This window comes from Galleria mellonella, unplaced genomic scaffold (assembly GCF_026898425.1).
Source record: "Galleria mellonella isolate WM207_F2 unplaced genomic scaffold, CSIRO_AGI_GalMel_v1 utg63, whole genome shotgun sequence".
In the NCBI taxonomy this organism is placed as follows: Eukaryota; Metazoa; Arthropoda; class Insecta; order Lepidoptera; family Pyralidae; genus Galleria; species Galleria mellonella.
The window spans coordinates 11,773,852-11,795,354 of NW_026442130.1; the positions used below are offsets into that span (position 1 = coordinate 11,773,852).

A 21,503-nucleotide genomic window follows, 5' to 3' on the forward strand; every position below is an offset into this window, starting at 1 on the left:
GCCAGCGTATCCCGTTAGCGCAGGCGGGCTCACCATACCATTTTCACCCATAAAAAAAACCGCAGTTTGGTTTTTGTTGAGGTTTTAAGAAAGACACTGCTGCCCATCCCTCGACCATAAGTCTCTTAGTCGCCTCTTACGACACGAAGTAAAAATGAAGGGGTGACCTACGCCGAGACTTACACAGTTATATAAAAAATACATACTTCGAATGAAATGCTTATAACCTTGACCTGTCTTCCATTGTGGTGAGGTATTATGTTATAATATCCTTAGAGCCGCCTTCCTTTCGTGTCTGACCTTTGGAACATTTAGGTAAGTAATTACGCGATTAAGCTTTCTAACTTTGCTACTTTAGAATTGGTTTTTAAAATGCCTTAAGGTTTAGGCAGCGTTTAATTATTTTAATGGAGATGGTATTTTTATTAGAATTGCAATTATTTATAATATATTTGTATTTATGCCTGAAGTTACTATAGAAATTTTGCCGTGTGGTCCCGGAATAGAATGGGCCACCTCTTCCTGTTACAAAGGTATCGTAAGAACTGAATGGTCGAGGGATGGGCATCAAGGTCCCTCTTGAATATCACCGAAAGATAACTGCGGTTGCCAACCCGCATGCCAAGCGTGGCAACAATAGTTAACCCATCTCCCCCCTTTTATGGGGGAGGCATGGTTGATATGATGATGATGATATGATGACTACAGAAACAGCCTTTCCTTCTACCAAATCAAATTAATTTCTAATCGATTTTAAAAAGGAGATAATTCTCATTTAATTATTTTTTTGAAGTTGATTTTGACGCCAATTTCGTGCTGACTTTCAACCGATTTCAAAAAGAACAAAATTCTCAATTCGGTTGTATTTTTTTTAATGTTTATTACCTCATAACTCCACCAGTTATAAACTGTTTTGGAAAATTATTTTTTTAACCGAAAGGATATACTTACAGATTGGTTTTATATAAATCTTATCAAAATAGGTTTTGTAGTTTTGTTTGCAATCAAAATGACTGCTTTGCTACAAATGAAGTTGATCTTTAATTTTTTGAAGTCTGATACGACATTTCGTCGCCAATTTCATTCCCATGTGGGTGCCATATTAATATTGTTTTGAACTCTTACAAATTGTTTTAAAATATTCTAGTAAACGCACGATTTCGCGTTCTAAATTCAAATATTTTGAACCTAACGTGTCTACGATATATCTCGTCATTTAACTGTATGATTTTCAATCTATCGCACGGAATCGTCTTTTATACCTTTACGTCTACATTTTGATCTGTACTTTATGCTACTGTATTTCACTTAAATTTTCTAATTGCTATTGTACAATTTATTGTTTTTGATACAAAAATGAGTTAAATAAATAATCTATTCACAAGGTTACATATAACATTTTAGAAAATATTAATTATTTATTGTTTATTGAACAATAAGATTTGTATGAATGGCGAGCTAAATACTGTATAGCATTCTCTGCCAGGTAACCATTAAATAAAATCGGAAAGCCAAACAGACATTTAACTTTTAGAACATTTTCATTTTATTATTTCAAATGTTTCCTGGAATTTCTGAATTACTGCAGAGCAACGTCTGCGATATACCAGACGTACGTACGATATATTGCATTCAGATATTTCTGTGAATGTTTGATTATTTATACGTCCAGCCAGATACAAGTTTTCTTAATATTTATACTATCTGGACACTCTACGCATCCCACACTCTACTTATTGCATTTGTGTGCGCTAATTTAGTGTAAAATGGTAGCTATCGATTGAAAATAGAATGGGCCCCTTTCTTTTCCGTGGATGTCGTAAGAGGCAACTAAGGGAACTCAATGGTTAAGAGATGGGCAGCATCTCTTCTAACCCATCATCAAAACCTAACTGCTGTTGCCAGCTAGCCCGCAAAGCGTGGCAACTACTCGCAAAATTCCCCTTATACTATGTTCAGCAGTGGACAGTTAGTGGCTGATATAATAACAATATATAAATTTGTATGTATACTAATATTTGCCGTAATTTTGTAAGATTGTATGGTCCCGGTATAGAATAGGCCACTCCTTCCTTTCCCGTGGGTGTCGTAAGAGTCAACTAAGGGAGGGCGAAGGATGGGCAGCAGCGTCCGTTTTAAAACATCTCCAAAGCCTGACTGCGGTTGCCAACCCGCTTGCCAAGTTTGGTAACTACTGGCAAAATTCCCCTTATGGGGAAGAATTATGTTTAGTAGTGGACAGTTAATGGCTGAAATAATAATAATAAAATACTAAATTTTATGACAATTACTTGAGCCGGTAAATCGCCAAGCGGTAAAAAACAAATAAAACCACATTTATTTATTTATTGGGTACCTCTATCCCATTCGTGTTTTTACCGTGAAGCAGTTGTATTTGCATGGCTGTGTTTCAGTTTGAAGGGTGGGATATGTCGTGAATTTACAGGGTACAGAGAAATAACGTCTGAATCCTCAGGAATGGCAACGCATGGGGGGTATCATGGGCGAAACTGTATACTCTGTTATGTCCATGGTACTGCTCATGCCTATAGGCGACGGTTACCACTTTCCATCAGGTGGGCCGTCAGCTTGTTTGCCATTCTAAGTTGTATAAAAATAAAATATTTCTTTAAAGAATATTCTAGTAAATAGTTTCCAAAGACAATATGTAGTTTAACCCTAAAGTTATACACATGGAAAAAATATATTGCTACTTATGTGTTCCCTTGGATAACCTCCCCATAGCGTCAGAAAATAAATTCCCTCCAGCCAAAAGCGCAGTGACCTGAAATTTAAAGGGACAAAACACGACGGTGCTAAAGTTAAAAATAAAATCGAGTAGACAATATAACTGGAAAAAAAAAACCGGTTAGCTAAACGATTTAGGTAAATCGTTTTTCAACCAACTTCAAAAAGAAGGAATTTTTCAATTAAATTGTGTAATTTTTATGTTTGCGATCCCATAACTTCGTTAGGTCTAAATCGATTTGGAAGTTTTTTTTTTAATATGAAAGGAAGTATTGTTTTATTTTTTCACTACTCAATAATGCACCGCCTACTTATTTCTCGATTTGCCCAATGGTTGACTGGTAAAGAACACCGTCCGGTATTAAGTCCACCAAATGTAGATAGAATTTTACTGTGCATTAAAGTTTAAATAAATAAATATACTTACAGATTACCAGAGGAAGACTTTGTACAAAAGTCGATTGCTTGGGTACCTCTGTCCCATTCGTGTTTCAACCGTAAAGCAGCTGTGTTTGCATGGCTGTGTTTTGGTTTGAAGGGTGGGATATGGCCTGAATTTACTGGGTACAGAGGAATAACACCTGAGTCCTCAGAAATGGCAACGCATGGGGGGTATCATGGGCGAAACAGTATACTCTGTTATGTCCATGGTACTGCTCATGTCTATAGGCGACGGTTACCACTTTCCATCAGGTGGGTCGTCGGCTTGTTTGCCATTCTAAGTTGTATAAAAAAAAGATTAATTTTATCAAAATCGTTTCAGTAGTTTAGTTTTAAAGTTGAAATAATTGGTTTTGCCATAATTAAAATTGATTTCTTGGCTAGTCACGACAGACTATAGGCAAAACAGGGTAAAATATAATTACTTAACATACACAATATATATTTTGGATTTTAGGTACTTTAATAATTTCAATATTTCTTACTACATTGCACTTACCCTGTTAAAGACATTTCAAAGAAAGACAACCCATATCCTGAATTATATATTTTTTTACAACACAGGGGGCAAACGAGCATGCGACTCACCCGATGGTAAGTGACTACCGCCACCCATGATCACCCACAACACCTACGGCATTGCAGGTGTGCTGCTGGCCTTAAATTAAAGGACAATTGTATACCAATTTTCGCAGACGACCCCTCGGACTACAACTATATCTAACTTTGTAAACTGCTGCACCCATTCCCGTCGAAATATAAATAAGGAACAAGACATTTCGCGAAATTTAACTTTTAGATCTCGAATTCAGTGGAAATGAATAATAAATTACTAAGGTATAAAATCTTTTCATGATTTGTAAGCCGTATTCGCTTCAGGTAGAATGGCTTCAATTATTAAGAATACTTTGAAATGAATTGAGTAACAAGTTTAACTAAATTGCTTATAATTAATTATATTTTATGTATTCATTTAACAAAGATTGTTCAGATTAAAATGATGAATTTATTTTAAAGCATACTGTAATTTTCTATTTTACTGAACTACGCGTTATCTTGCGGAAGTCCATATTGAATATAAATATAATACTACATTATATTAAATTATGGTTAACACTAGACTCCTAATCAAGATAAGACTATTCCGGACTCTAATTTTCTCGATATTTTTGTATGGAGTCGAGTCATGGACAATAAGAGCAAAGGAGCGAAAAAAGATTGATGCTCTCGAGATGTGATGCTGGCGAAGGATGCTGAGAATTCCCTGGACAGCAAAGCGCAGGAATATATCTATCCTGACGCAACTCCGCATAAAAGATAGGCTCTCGACAGTCTGCTAACAGGATTCTTGGATACTTCGGTCATGTTGCTCGACAACAGTCCGACAATCTGGAAAAACTAATGGTTGTAGGCAAGATAGAGGGAAAAAGACCACGCGGACGATCGCCTAATCGATGGTCGGACCAAGTAACCGCCGTTACGGGACTGTCAATTGCAGCTGCCCTGCGAGAAGCTGAAGACCGTGCTAAATGGAATAACATCATAAAAGAGGCAAGACACCTTTCAAGGATACGACCTTTAGTAATGAAGAGGACGAAGAGAGAGAGACTCGTAACAGCGATCTAACAATTTGCCTAAAGATGCCTCGTTTAGAAATGAAACAGTGAAAACATGGCAGTGAATTTACATGTCTTTTTTATAATACGCCGGCCCCGGAAATTAATTTCCAGGCTTTTAACATTTATTATGTTTTTTGTACTATTACATTCTACATATAAACTACTTATTCTATTATTATTGTTTCGGTTTGAAGAGAATATGGCAGTCAATTTACAGGCTACAGAGGAATAACACCTGAGTCCTCAGGAATGGCAACGCATGAGGGGTATCATGGACGAAACAGTACACTCTGTTATGTCCATGATACTGCTCATGTCTATAGGCGACGGTTACCACTTTCCATCAGGTGGACCGTCAGCATGGTTGCCATTCTAAGTTACATAAAACAAGTGTTGCAAAAGGTGTATGAGTAAAATGGCAGTGGGAGATTGATGACTAATATGGAAGGTAGTAGAACTCCTTGTAGTAATAGTGACGGTCGATCTTTAAATGTTGGTAGTCACACACATACAAACGATAACAAAATTAAACAATATAATTTTATTCAAATAACCAATGATACTGTAGTTTTCTTTACATAGTTACTATCTTTTACTAAATATGTTCACTGAACGAGATAAAAATTTGCCTATGTCCTTCTCCATCTCATATAGTACATATTAAACCAAATATCATGTTTCGTTTAGCAGTTAGAGCGCTAAGAGTACCTAACATGGCCATCAGGGTGGAAAGGGATTGTTAGTAATGGGGTCTAACTGACCCATTACTGGCAATATACTCTATTAGGTCAAACTCCACGCTGTTCCCCCTGGAAACCATCGTGGTTAATTCTAGTGGAATTCGTAACGATGGGCTAACTAACCTGCTTTCATCGTCACCTATCATCCTTTACTGGTGCCCCGCAAGCGTATACCAGTAGCGCAGGTGGGGTTGCCATTCCATTATCACTCTTTAAAAAAAAGACATGACCATCAACTAAAACGCCTGATAAAACCAAGTGAGCAATACACTTGACGCCGAAGAAGTAGCCTGAAATTTATGATTAGGTTTCTTTTTATAGGTTCTAATACAGGCAAGCTAACATGACAGTCATATGTTATTAGATTAAACAGGTACAGACTGTGGGACGGTGTTGTATATAAACACCAACAGTAAAAAAGGGGAACAGCTCTAAATGATGCCCGTAATAAGCTGGCTTCAGTAAAAAAACAAGCAAAATGAAGCACGCTAGAAAGATATGCCACGGGAAAAGTAAGTAGTGGATAACTTCGCCTATTTACATAATTTTTTTATGAGTAAAATTGGAATGGCAGCTCCGCCAGTGCCACCGGAATACGCTGGCGGGGCATTCTCTCTCTCTCTTTTCGTCCACTTCATTACTGAAGGTCGTGTCCTTGAAAGGTGTCTGTTGTTTCTTTTATGATATTACTTCTTTTCACACGGCGACGCACTAGTGAAAGAATAGGTGAAAATTAAAGCAGGGCAGTTAGCCCATCGTGACAAATTCCATAAGAAATAATCACTGTGGTTTCTAGGGGCAACCGTATAGAAGTTAACTTAGCAGGGTACGTTTCCAGCAATGGGGTTCCTAGTCCCCATTACTAACACTTTTCCCTCTAATTTAATATTTAGGTATTTATATATTGACACATGTAAATTGAATGAAAGAAATATAAGAATTGGATGATTTTGCTTCCCACGTAAGACGAAGCTGTTTCTAACAGAAATTATAGGCAAATATGGCAGTGTGGAGCCATACAAATAGCGTATTGAATGTATAAATGCGCTACAATTACTTGCTTGCAATATGTTGAGTTTCTAATCTTTCAACTTGCAATTTGGTACAAACGCTGTTCTTTCGATTAAGACGCAAGAAATTTGATTGAAAGAAAAACATGTTTTTGTAATACTACTTTGAAATTTATTCTAAATTTTAGATATGAAAAAAGATTTCGATAAAAAAACAATGCTACATCAATAAAAAGATCAGATCAGATCTAAATTCATCGTATTACAATTTTTTTATGTTTATTTTTTTCAAACCTAATTTCTTTTGATTATAAGTTTGTTGAACAGAATGTAATTCGTTAAAAAAACGCTGCGCGTGTCCAGTCGCCTTCTCTCATCTCTCAAGAACACTCACATTTCCCGCTTTTTTCGTGGCCCGACAGTGCAATAGGGAGTCAGTGAGATTCTCGTGTTAAGATTATTCTGCACTTTAATCTAAAAGTTGATTATGTGAGCATTAATTTAATTTTATTGATATGTATATAATTTCCTCATTTGAAACTCAATATTTAAATATAGGTCAAGTAATATAAATACTTTTATTTCGTCAGTGTAATATTATATATTATATAATAATCTTTATAAATAGAAAAGTAAATGTGTTTGTTCGTTTGTCACTATATAGCGTCTTAACGGCTTAACCGATCACTATGAAATTGTGTGTACACGTACTATATGAGGTGGAGAATGATATAGGCTACTTTTTATTCCGGTCAGTAAACATATCCCGGTCACGCGGACGACGAATCCAGGTAGAAGCTTTAAACTTGAAAAATAGGATAGCTTTTGTTTCGATAAGAAAAGATGGAGCTGGTAAATGGCAGCGGTAGAGAACAAAGCAATGTTTACCAGGTCAGTTAAAAAAATAAACCTTTCAAAAGGAAAAAGTTTTAAAATTGAATTAATTATTTTAAAAAGTAATGTAATTAAATAATAACAATTAATTAGTCTTTAACGAAATAATGAATTAAAATTCTTTAATTTTTAATTAACCTTTTAAAATATTTTCAATCTTACATTAGGGGGGAAAGGGATTGTTAGTAATGGAGACTGAGAATCCCATTGCTAGCAATATACCCAACCAGGTCGACCACCTTGCGGTTCTCCCTGAAAACTAACATGGTTAATTCCTGATAAATTCATCATGATGGGCTAACTGGCCTGTTTTCATTCTCATCTATCACCCTACACTGGTGCTCCGCTAGCGTATCCCGTTAGCGCAGGCGGGGATATCATTCCATTTTCACCCATAAAAAAAATACATAAGAATGTGTACTTTTTTTTGTATGTATGATACCACAAGTACGTCTTTCCGTGTAAAAAAATCAGCGAAATCAAGCGGAACAAAACAGATCAATGAATGATGAGATGCGTAAACATTTAAATTGAAATATATTACAATCCTATTTATATTTTATATGCAAAAGTTTATAACGATGGATGGGATGTCTATTACTCTTACACGCAAAAATTACTGCACAGATTTGAATGAAATTTTGTACATGGGTAGGTTACCCTAACTTAGCACATAGGCTCCTTAATATACTAATTCACATGGGCGAAAACGCGGGATACAGCTAGTTTAGAATAAAAAATAGTCTAGAAGTAGATGTTACATCTCAAAGAATAGCACGTTTTATACTGTTGAAGAGTCCCACCAGGGCTCTGTTTAAAGTACTTAACGTAAGTTAAAGTACTCTGTTTAAAGGACTTTTTGGTAGGGCAGAAGCCATAATTAATATACTTCGAAAAAGCGAATCTGTCTATCTTTCTCGGAGCCTTTCATTTTAAAGTAGGGCACTGTCCACTGCTGAACATAAGCCTTCCAAAATAGGGAGATTTGCCAGTAGTTGCCACGCTTTGCAGGCGGGTTGGCAACCGCAGTTAGGTTTTTAGAGATGTTTTAAGAGGGACGCTGCTGCTCATCCCTCGCCCTCCCTTAGTCGCCTCTTACGGCACCCAAGAGAAAGGAAGGGGTGGCTTATTGTATGCCGATTACATTATTACACCGATATTTTCTCACAAAACCAAACAATTCTATTGAATACCTCATGTGAGTGTGTACTCGTATATTGGTAATGAACACTGAAATCTCTTTTTTTTTGCAGAGCAAAATCTATGTATTGTTCCATATTCGGGTAGATTTGTTACAGTGAAACGGCAACATTTTATTTTGGCATCACAAAATTTGCTCAGTGTATTATTATTATTATTGAATTGAACAGGTTCATTGTTAAATTATGTATATTTTTTCAACTGCGAGTAACAATGGCTAGCGATGGAACAATGGCGAGTTACCATACAACATTTTACCTGACACGCATTTAACACACGATTTTATAATTTTCTGTTAACGAGGAATAGTAAGTACCTAGTGTTTTATGTGTTTTTTTTAGTTGGTTGCATGTCAAGCGTGGCAACTTTACCAGAGGGAGACTTTGTAAAAAGTAGTTTGAACTCTGTTCCATTCGTGTTTCTACCGTGAAATAGTTGTTTGCATGGCTGACTCTTTTGAAGGGTGGGATATGGCAGTGAATTTTACAGGGTACAGAAGAATAACACCTTAGTCCTTAGGAATGGCAACGCATGTCCATAGTCATGTCTGTAGGTGACAGTTACCACTTTCCATCAGGTGGCCCGTCAGCTTGTTTGCCATTCTAAATTGCATAAAAAAACTACTATTTGCGGATGGGTAACAGCAGTTACGCTTTTTATGATGTTTTAAAATGAACGTTGCTGCCCATCCCTCGACCGTTAACCCTTAATCGTTTTGAGAAAACATGGGGTGGCCAGTTCATATTTAAGGGGGTATGGTTGCATGTATGATGCCCACTCCAGGATTAGGAGCCAAGCTTTTACAGCTGTGAAAAGAAATGTCTAAGAATAAATATACGCCTTTTTAATAGGGATCATGCCTCTTGGAAAATAATTCTATTAATATAATAAATACGAAAGTTCGTAACGATGGATGAATGGATAGTTGAATATAGATGAATTTTAATGAAAATATCTTAACTTAGTATATAGCATATTTTATATGATGATTCAAGCGTGTGAAGCCGCAGGGTACAGCTAGTTTTAAATATGCCAATAAAGTTAGGAACAAAACTATACAATCCAAGAAATCCAGAGATACGCTAATTTAGAAAACATTATTTTTTAATCAAACCCGGAACAACATATGGTAATCAACATGCCTTTTGCTTGCCACGAAGGCCGTTATATATTTTTATTTATATTTATTTAATTAATGTACCCAATACTATATAATAGCACAGTAGAGTCATTTATAATTTTAGATAATTGATAATGTATAAGATTTTACCCGTGACTCTATTGCACGCCAATAGATTCACGAGTAAAATCCACCAAGATAGGTCCACCGGGATAAACAGTAGCCTAGATCCGTTTTCATCCTATACGGTACTCATATACTAAATTTTATAATGTTTGGTTAAGCCGATAAGGCATCAGGGAGTAATAAACAAATTTACTTTCACATACTCGTAATACTACTAAGGATTATCAAAATAAGAAAGAAAGAAAGAAAGAAATATGACTAATACTAAATGGCATTGTCGTTATGGAAAGTCTAGCATACGGTATACCTACTCACATTACACCAAGCATATTTCAATGCAATACGGCATCGGCCAAGTCTGCCTTCGACATGTCTAATAGATGATAATGGAATGATAACCCCGCCTGCGCTAACGGTATACGCTGGCAGGGTGATAAGTAAGGATGAAAAGGCAGTTTACTTAGGCCATCGCGATGAATATACAATTCAGCACGATGGTTTCCAGGGGGGCCATGAGGAGGTCGATCTGATAGGGTATTTTGCTAGCAATGGGACTGGTCGTCAGCATGCTAACAATCCCTTCTCTCCCCTGCATTTAACATGTCGTTTTTCATCATATAAGCTTTTTTTTTTCATTAGTTGAAAATAAAATGGGGCACCCACACTACCACCAGTGAAAGATGTAAACAGGTCAGGTCAGTATGTTAAATTCATTAAAAAATATTCACGATGGTTTACAGAGAGGATCGCGTGGAGGTCGACCTGATAATGTATTGCTAGCAAAATGGATAAACACATTGCTAACAATCCCTTACCCCTCTCACAGAAGATTTTATCAAAAATTTAAATTGATACACAAAATTGTATGTATTAAGCAAAATATAATTCATGACTTATGCGGTTTGTAAGTCGAGATAGTATATCTTTCGGATCATGTCGTTTTCATCGTCAAAATTATAAAAAAAAGAACTTATTCATCTCCATAATTTAATTTATCTATTTTTAACAGTCTTCTAACAACTCTTTTATGGTACAGTAAGTTTAGAAACTCCGGGGGAAAATTTAATTTCAATGCCCATTGACTTCCTATATACGAGTATAGCCAATAAAGCGGACTGCCATAGCAAAACCCTTTGGGAAATTATGAACTCGAATATTAGATTATATTGGAAACAAACAAAGTACTAAATTGGAGTTTATGCACAATTTTGTCCCTTTTTGACCTATTTATTGTTTTTTTTTTGTAATATTTATGAGCCAGTAATAGAGTTATAATAAGTTATGTTCACTTTGTCTTTGGGGTCAAATTATTTTGAAGCACTATGACGGTTCGCCTATAGTACAATAGGTTTAATACCATAAGTACATAGAAAAGAAACAGGGGTTCCTATGGGTGACCGCTACGAAAGCTGAGCTATTTAATATAAACAAACTTTAAAAGTCAAGGTTCACAATAGCGTACAGAGAAGACGTTACCATATATGAAATATTGACACAAAAAGGAAACTCCTTTGATGTGTTTCCAAAGTGTAGTGGATGTCACAAGAAAATTTAATAAATTAAACAAAAAATATTATATTTTATATATAACCAAATTATAGTTTACCTTTTATCATCAGATGTAAAAAAGGATGCATACAACACAGTTTAATAAGGTTTATGAGAGCCTTTAAAGTTTTATAAATTCGATAATCAATTTAATAGAAAATACCAAAATACGTTAACATATAATTAAATGGAATTTGAAGAAAAGTTCAGTTCGAATAATAGGCTAAATCTGATTATTGAAATATCTACCCTTCGGTGACATAATCTATGACGTTATTAGAGAAAGAATAGAGAGAAAAAAAAAAAAGAGAGACGACAGATCGGCGGGCGCGCGGTGGTCGCTTTTTAGGAATTGCGCAATAAGAATAAGAAAAAAAAAAAAAGGGCGGCAAATGGCGCGGGAGTGGTGTTTTAAGGAACTGCGCAATAAAATAAGAAAGTAACTGGGATAGATCTAGGAGGGACTGGATCGATGAAGGGGTTTGAAATCTTAGTGTATCACTATCGATTAAGTGTGTGAAATTAATGAATAGAAGACTGGAGAATCCGGTGAGCTTGTTCCATTTATTACTACGTAGTTAGATTTTTGACTGTGATCGCAGGCAAAGTCTATACTTAATATTTTTCTCAACAACTATTAAAATACGTATTTAGTCGAGTCCATATACCTTTAGGTAATGCGTATATCGTTAAATGCAATCACATTTGAACAAATTTTACATCATTATAATTTACGTACTTACGTTATTCTACTCATATACAAAATCCAATTATATGGTCGTTTGATAGAACTTCATCAATTTGATTCAATGTTCTAATTGTCCAGTTTTGAAAAATACTTATTAAATCAGCTATTAAACTATTATAATACTAACTAGTTTCATATCTAGTTATTATAAAGTATTTATTTATTGAGGATAATAGACTAAAGTGACTATGGTCTGGTCTCATTGCTAGGGAAACAACCATTGATGAGAGAGAGGGGTTGTTGAGTGACGACTCTGTAAATGCAAATGCGGTGTGGGCTACCTCCATTGTTTGGAGTGACTGTTTTATGTGTATTGTGGGGCCGTTCCTTGTGTCAGTCTGTGGGAAATTGCCTGTGTTCAGTCGTGGGTTGGTGATGGTTGAGACGATGATGATGATGAAATATTTGTATTTATTACACTATTACAGTGTTGGTTTGGAATATCTGTTCATACTTAACGCTTCATGGTGAAGTGTTTTTATACCATTACTCGGTCGACCAGATTAATGATTCTTAGTCTATATTTGATTATCCATGACTACATGTGGGGATTTGTTTTACACCAGATGTACAAAGAGACAGCTTAACTGTTGCAAGTGATATTATGTGAATGTAATACTTTTAATACATTATTAATTGTGTTACTAGATAAATTCATGTGACTGTGGGGTGTTTATGGTAAACAAGCCTGTATTGTTTAAATAGATATTTTGTCTTGATTTATTATAAACTTTAATATTGATTTTGTTGTAGTAAGCAAGCTGATAATAACAATTCTGTGTGTAATACTGATTATTAATAATATTTAATTATGCTGATATTATAGGTGTGGATGTATTTCCTAATGGTAATAAATGTACTAAAGGATTCTCTGACTATAGTTACTCTTAACTAGGTATGAGGTACAGTATAAAATTAGTATTAAATGACAAGTGTGAGTTATTAGTTATTATTTATTATATTATTTTACTCATATTTAGGAAGAAAGTTGTCATGGCGATAAGGTTTGTATGTGTGTTGTTTGTTCATGCTATATTGATTAGACAAGTTCAGACAGGGTTAATATTAGTGAAACTTTATTGGATTTATATTTAATATACATATTTTGAATATTTATGGGAATAGAATGGAGATATACAAGTAGTAAAATATAATATTAGTATTTTATAAATTTCATTATCGAGTTAGTTGTATATGTTGGCTGTATCCAAAGAGATATGAACCTATTAATATCAAGTTAGGACAATTACTTTAAATATTAATAAAGCAAACACTAACACTGATTATTCACTTCTTTAATAAATTTACATTAGAGGTTAGAAATCAAATAGATAGCATATTAGGAAAATCTTCACCACACATGTATTTGAGGAATGTTCTTGATAATTAGTACTGTATGTATATATTATTGCAAGTACAATTGCAATAAGAATGTTAAACTTCTAATCTTCTGTTCATTCTTGAATTTGAAAGTAAGCTTGGCTTACTGATATGAATATAAACTGCAGCATTACTGGATACTATTAATTATTTCTGGTGTAAACCATGATTATTTATGTCACTGATAATTTAGTTGTATATTACGGTTGATATATGATGATTTTATATTAATTATATTAAACAAATACAAATAAACAAACTTGCTAGTATTTGTTACGTTGACAGTTGTGATAGATAATCAAAATTCAATTCAATACATCAATACGTCATTCAATACGTCATTAATGTGACAGATGTCAAACAAAAGGAGATTATACACGTTATGATTCTATAGCTAAGTCTATAGAAAATTTATATAATTTTCAGTTATTTTATAATAACTGTAGGGGAAATATTGGAATATTTATATGAGAAATTTCACTTAAATGATATGATAATTATTTAAAGACCTAATTTCTTAGGGATTTAATCATGATGATTTAAACACTACTAAAACACTTGTTTATCTGAGAAATCCTCTTAGTAAATAGGTTTACTAAGACACTAAAAGGAAGTAGATATAGTATAACTATAGTACAGCTACAATAATTGTATGGGACTTACTGTCCTTTCTATACAAATATATATTTAATCTATATTTTTCACATTATAATTATGCAATATATTGCCTCTACTACTACAACATACACAAATAGGACTTATTGTCCTTCTATATATACCTATATATAATAATTGACCTGGCACTTTAATGTGTAATTTATCAGTACTTATGACAACAACCAATTAGGACTTATAGTCCTCTCTATAAAGCTACATAATTATTTAATCTGATTATTTCACAATGTGAGTAATCAAACCTCTACAAATATTACAAAAGATCTCTATTACTCTCAACACAATAATAGCTTGTTGGACTTAGTGTCCTCAAACTTATAGAAAACCCAACTGGTTATTTCACGAGACGTTGTTAACTTGTGATTAATCAGTGTCTTTTAAAGGACTTATAGTTCCTTTAGATATATCTCTCTGAATAAATAATTGGTTAATTCACAATGTGGTTAATCAACAATAATATTATATATAATTGACTGGACTTATAGTTCATTCAATAGCACTCATTACTTTTAGTAGCTCTCGACCTATGGGTTGGACTACTCATTCTTAGGCTCCGGCCTAATCAACAGATTTAACTTGAACCTTGAGTATTCTTGGTATTAAGTAAATAATATTAAATTGACAATGCTATGTTATGATATAGCAATTATCAACATTATATGGCTTGGCCAATTCCAGGATGTGGAAGGTATCCCCTATCACACAAATCTTCATCTCTATCGGACTGTCTTCACAGGTGATCTCTAATGTCACATTATAGGGCCGAAGGGTTATGTCCCAACAAAGTAAGTTCTGGTGTCTGGGTGATCTCGCTTCTTGGTCTGATCTCTTGTGGAGCCGAAGGGAAACCCCCATTGAGTAAGCTCGTAACAGGGTGACGCTGGGAAACAGTTTCGTACTGTTAGTGGGTGATCTTTATGTCGCCATATAGGACTGAAAGGGTCATCGCCCATGAGTAAGCTCTCGTGTCGGAGTGATCCTGGGATTTCAGTTCCGATCCTTTTGCCTCTGGCAAAATCCAATTTATACTGGAAGCATCGTGGGGCTGGTGGAGCCACTGTAATGTTGAAGTAAATGTACTTATGTTTGGTTTGGAACTGAGAATACTCATGCCCTTATTACCATCAGAGTGCATTAATAAATAGTAATACCCTTCCCTACCTTTTAGGAGGAAGAGTTATAGATAGTTGGAAAGTCTTCCACTGGTCCGGGCGTGTGAGGGGCCCGACCGCTCCCCCATTTTTTTTATTATTACAGTTATTCTGTAATTTATTATTAAATTAACATAACTTCCTTGTTACATGAATTATGAGTATAATTCATTAATTATTCTTAATCCTTAAAGATTTATCAATCATCTTCATTATTTAACTCCTATCATATACCAATTAAAGAACCTTTTGGTTATTACACACACAACGGGTCCTACATTACTAGACGATCACACATTTATTTATCTGGCCAAATGATCAAGTGTTCTACTATAAGATCTGTTCAATATTATGTGTTTATTGTAAGGTTTTTTAAGATTCATAAGATGTTTAGGGTGTATAAGGTAATATAGGTATGGGCTATATTGAGGGTGTTAGGCCTTGCTTTAGGGTAGATTTTCATTATATTTTCATAGATTTCATTAGGTAAAGCCTTCGGAGGCTTTTCTTAGGCTTTGTAGGTTTTCCATGTGTAGCTTAGTTCAGAGGGTAGTTATTATAAGGGGTGCAAAGGGGGGGACCATCACAGCACCCTCTGACACAAAAACATACCTATTTTGATCTGCTGCTGATTTTCACCACCCTACAACACACCACAAAATAAAGTTCCATCCCAACTATTTGGATGAATAGCGGTCTTCCACCGTACGTTTTTCAAGGTACTTTCTTTCACACACAACCACGCTTTGAATACAACTTCCAGCAGCAGTATTTCCGAAGCGATACAACATAATAACCTTTAAGAAAAGAGCATATTCCTTTCTTCATTGGCCTTTTATAGGCCAGCAACACACCTGTTCCAACTCTGGTTTCCGCACAAAAGTGGCGTTAGTCACTTATCATCAGGTAAGTCGCATGCATGCTCGTCTGCATGGATATCTCAGTGCCACTCTGTCGCAAAACAACTGTACTTGCAAGACCGGTTTTTTCAGTACTTTTTCATTGTTAGAAGCAAAAGAACTGATAGTCCAGTGATAGTGAAAGTGGTTAACGTGTCCTACAAATACTTACAGTACTAGATGTATCAACAGTTGACATTTTAGAAAAAAAAACATCAATGTCAATGATTTGTTTTTTATATTCTGGGGCGGAAATAAGGCCTTATCGATACCCTTCCTCTGTAGATAAATTTTTTTAAAGACCCATATTGCAGTGCAAGGAAAACTAAGATGAATTTAAAGTACGTATTAATAAGATTTTGCAATGAAATTATATAATGGAGGCTTAACAATTTAGTCCTCAAGAATAATAAAAAGGGTACCATGGATATTAAAATCCCATAGCTCATTCTTAAATGTACATGGCGTTGTACCTAATCATTTTGTCTAATATCTAATCATTTTGTCCTGTCCATACGTAAGTGTGTTTGTCATACTAAGTAAAAACTTTGTAATGCATAACAATAATAGGAAAACAAAGAACCATAAACGAGATTTCAGAAATATAACCGTAATTTACATAGTTGTCATAAGCAATACCTATAATATAGAGAACGTCATGGACCAGTAGTACGTTACTCTGAAGTTAGACCACAAATATCGTAAGTTTGAATCTCCGTTACTTTTGATGGTCATGATTAAATTTCTGCTGAATTCATCACGATGATTGACCCGACTTCATCCTGACCTATCATCCCTTAATTTGCTTCTCTCTGGAAAAAAGTCTGTGGTGATCGAAAACATTGGCAATAAAACTAACCTAAAAATGGTAATAATCCCGCCCCCTGCCATATTCCAGGTTTCCAGGGGCAGCGCAAGGAGATTGTCCTGACAGGGTGTATTGTTAGTAATGTGGAAGCTAGACCCCGTTACAAACAATGCCTTTTACCATCTTCCAATGGTTATACCTTTGGAAGATGGTGGACACCATTGGATTGTTTGTTGTTTGAATTCAAGTTCAATTGTTGGGATTGTTTTTGCGTACTGTTAGCAAAGCATAATTATTTTATTAATTATTAAAAAAATTGTATATATACCGTATCTATACTATTGAGGGTAAAAGGATTGTTAGTAATAGGGTTTAACAGTCCCATTGCTAGTAATATACTTTATCAGATCGACCTCCACGCGGTTTCCCCTGGAAACCATTGTGTTTGATTCTTGTTAAATTCGTCACGATAGGCTAACAGACTTGCTTTCATCCTCACCTTTTATTATCATTATTACCTCACCTATTATAGAAACCATCTTGTTGAATTCCAGGTATATTCATTACATATCAGGCTAACTGATCTGCTTGGGGGGAAAAGGATTGTTAGTAAAGGAGACTGAGAATCCCATTGCTAGCAATATACCCAACCAGGTCGACCTCCTCGCCGTTCTCTTTTGAAACTATCATGGTTAATTCCTGATAAATTCATCATGATGGGCTAACTGACCTGTTTTCATTCTCATCTTTTCCTTCGCTGGTGCTCCGCCAGCGTATCCCGTTAGCGCAGTCGGGATTACCATACCATTTTCACCCATCAGAAAAAAAACTGTCCTCCTTTTTTATTCTCACCTATATCAATCTCTTACTGGTACCTCGCCAGCGTATACAGTTAGCGTTACCGTTACATTATCATTCATAAAAATCTATACCATTATCCGTATATATACTTGTATCAGTGCTAATTATACATTCTGTCACGCATTTTCACACGTAGACACCAGTTCGTTACAGTAAAATTATATTGTCATTGTCATTCGCAGCGGACAAGGTCAATGTTGGAATGATTTCAATCTGACCGGTCGATAGTTGTTGCCAACTCTGGATATATAAATATATATGACCTTCCCTATAGGGAGTTAATGCTGGATATTTTCTCTTGTTTTTTCTTTTATAATAGGACGATATTTGACTACACCGTCTTCATTGAACACAGGGACAATTCCTATCCCAATCCCATCAGCCGATAACTGTCCACTTCTGAACATAGGTCTCTACTGGGATATTTTGCTCGTAGTTGCCGCGATTGGTAAGCGGATTAGCAACGGCAGTTAGGCTTTGGTGATGTTTTACGAGGGATGGACAGCAACCCCTCGACCGTTAAGTTTCTTTAGTCCCATCCACTGGAATGGAAGTGGTGGCCCATTCTGGCGGTACATCTTTATTCTTAATTTAATTTAAACCGTTACAGTAATTTAGCCGTGAAAATTATGGATTTCATTGCTCTAAAATATTTTGTATTGGTATTTAAAAAAAAAAGAGATGTGGTGGCCCATTTCCTTTTCTGTGGATGTAACTAAGGAAAGTTAGTCGAAGAATGGGCAGCAGTGTCCTTCTTAAAACTACACCAAAGCCGAACGGTTGTCAACACGCCTGCAAGGGGAGAAAGGGATTATTGGTAATGGGGTCTAACTGATCTATTGCTAGCAACACACCCTGTCAGGTCGACCTCCACGCGGTTCCTTCTGGAAACCATCGTGGTTAATTCTAGTGGAATTCATCACGATGGGCTAACTGAGCTGCTTTCATTGTCACCTTCATTATCCTTCATTTTCATTATCCTTCACTGGTGCCCCACCAACGTATATCGATAGCGCAGGCGGGGTTACCATTCCATTATCACCCATTAAAAACAAAAACACGCCTGCAAAGCGTGGTAGCTACTAGCAAAACCCCTCTTATGGGGGAGGCCTATGTTCAGCAGTGGACAGGTAACGGCTGACATGGTATGGTATAAATATACACCAAATAAAACATATATACAACAAACATATAGTACATATGCGTATTACATCACCGATAAATTCCTATATATGTATATGTATACGACTATAATGTTTCCTGAACAGTCTACTGATAAGAAACCAGTTTCTATCAGTAAATTACTGTAGTTCCGGAGTGTTTTTTGCTAATATATAGCAGCTTATGTAACAACGATATCTTATATTAATTTATCGATTGATATTAAGACAGCTAGTGTATATATGCTACTAATGTCTTTATCTATCGAATATGTGCTTAGGTGCACTTTTCATTTTTTATGCAACTTTTTAATGTTTAACATTAAATTGTGAATAATTGTTTCTGTATATATATATATATATATATATATATATATATATATATATATATATATATATATATATATATATACGTATTAATATTCTTATATCCTTCTAATAACTATAACTAATATCCTATAAATATACTTACCTAAAAATTTTTAGTCCACTTGCAAACACAACCAAAAACAAATCTGTAATAAACAACTGGAAAAAAGGTCAACAAAATCATCATTATATAAGGTCAAACAAAAGGAGTTTTAACGATAAAAAATCGAGAAGTGATAATTATGAAACTGAGTGACTTTCTCAAAAAATATTCTTTAAATCTTGTTTACTAAAACTCGTCTACTAGTTCTTTAATTGAGATGTGTAAGTTGGCTTTCAAGTGTTAAATGCAATTTGTTATTAGAATTCCAAATAGAAAAAACTACAGCACGCTTACACACGATCGATTTAATAGCAAAAGATCAAGAAATATTTTCATCCACTCTTTGAGATAATTGTTCAGTTTCATAAATACAATTCTTTGATTCGGATTGATAGACTTACCTACTCTTTCTGTTATACTGTATGTATCGTCAAATAACTTGAGCATAAATTTAATACAATAAACTTGCACAGTAATAACAATAGCTTCCTTTCACAAAAAAAGTAATAGAAAGATCATTGTCAATCAAACACAAAATAATGTAACATTACTTTCCATAAAAATAACTAGTTCAATTGCGACAATGTTAACGTCTGACCAACACAAGAATAAACCCTATCAATAGTAAAAAAAATCATTAAAACATATTCACAATTGACGTAGTTAGATCCTCACAAAAAGCAAAAGGAAAATTAATAACTCTTTTGTCCTTAGTCAAAATAGAAACTTATACTGCGCAAATTTCATTGTCTTCGACTACTGTTCAAGTTATTTGCCGTGAACTATTATTAGTAATTATTCATGGACTATCACAAGTTGCAAAACCATTCCCAAAGTCAATAAATCAGACGGCGTTCGGGTATATCATGCTGAAATCGAACCGGAATCGGGCTGCTTCGAATCAAAACGATAGGAGATAATGTTGTGATGGATTGGTGATATTTGGGAGAATAATTAAGGAAAGAAGGAGTACTGGTTCTTCATTACCACTTCATGCAGTGTTCATCTAGGGATTTAAATATCTTGATTATTTTTTTATAAACTTTACAAATTTTTGGGTGTGTAATAATGTGTATCCTAAAAAGTACATATTGTTTAGATAATTAAAAAATATGATTGCGCTACCAAAACAAACTATTTTCAAAATGTTATAGCTAGTCACTTGAGACAATGTAAGGATTCCAACGATAATCCATACATCCAAATCGGCTCAAGCATTTAGAGATTAAGGTGGAATAAAGAAACTGACATATATGACCCTGAAAAATTTATACTTTTATTGGACAATCGCGTCAGTCAGTCAAATGATTTCAATCCTGTTTATCAAACCTGTTTATCATCATCATTTTCTCCATAAATTTTCTACTGTCAAACATCATGTCCCCTGTGTAGACTAACATAAGAACGTTAAAAATACAAGTTTTTCTTTATTTAATAATTTTATGGCTTTGACTTTTTTGACTGTTCAGAAAAACTGAATTGCTCTTTGCGTTTAATTTCGTAGAATCTAGAGTTGATTGATGATAAGTTAACAGATGATCTAAGTACTTGGCCTTCAATTCTGGATATCTTTTCTCGCTTGAAGAATTATTGTTTTGTTTGTCATCCATTTGTTACAAGAACAAACAGAGTACGTAAACAGTTCGTCTAGGCTGGATTGAATAACGTATTGTGTTCGAAGCCATTAATTGATACGACGTCAAGATCACTTTGTATCATTACTTCGTTTACATTTAGAAATTTACACAAACCTTGGAATCTAAACAATCGTGGTTTTAGTGCAGCGTCATATAACTAAAGCTCAGGGTACAAAACAAAGCTGCTCGTAGCAATTTGTATATCTCGTCTGTGCAATGTTGCTTTTCAGTCTGCAATGTGTAGTCACCAGTGCATTAATTATTGT

At 34.8% G+C, this 21,503-nt stretch overlaps 1 protein-coding gene across 3 annotated transcripts in view; it reads right to left on the minus strand.

Annotated features, from left to right (window-relative positions):
* Positions 1-21,503, minus strand: part of LOC113521605 (transient receptor potential cation channel trpm) — a 315,620-nt gene that overhangs the window by 256,268 nt on the left and 37,849 nt on the right. The window lies entirely within an intron of this gene.